The following is a 325-nucleotide window of genomic DNA, read 5'->3' as shown; positions in this document are numbered from 1 at the left end:
TTCTCTTTCTCTCCTTCCCTCCCTTTCCTCACCCACCAGAAAGAAGCGAGGCGAATATCCCATGCAGACGTTCTTAATCACCAAACTTCCCCTTTATAGATGCTTCATACACTTTCCTTCGTCTGGGAAGGAAAGGTAAAGTGATTCTGGCTTGGGTAATGAGATTGACTTCATCCCGTTACGTTTTAATCCCTGGATCGGTCTGCCTGCCTCTCGCTCGATCATGTTTCGAACGTGTTTCTGCCGCGGTCGTGAAAAATGTGTTTACCTGCTTTACGGCTTGCATTCGGGCTTGAGGATTTCGGGGTAAGGGGGTTAATATTTC

The sequence above is a fragment of the Penaeus monodon genome, chromosome 34 (genome assembly GCF_015228065.2).
Source record: "Penaeus monodon isolate SGIC_2016 chromosome 34, NSTDA_Pmon_1, whole genome shotgun sequence".
In the NCBI taxonomy this organism is placed as follows: Eukaryota; Metazoa; Arthropoda; class Malacostraca; order Decapoda; family Penaeidae; genus Penaeus; species Penaeus monodon.
This window is presented reverse-complemented; position numbering follows the sequence as displayed.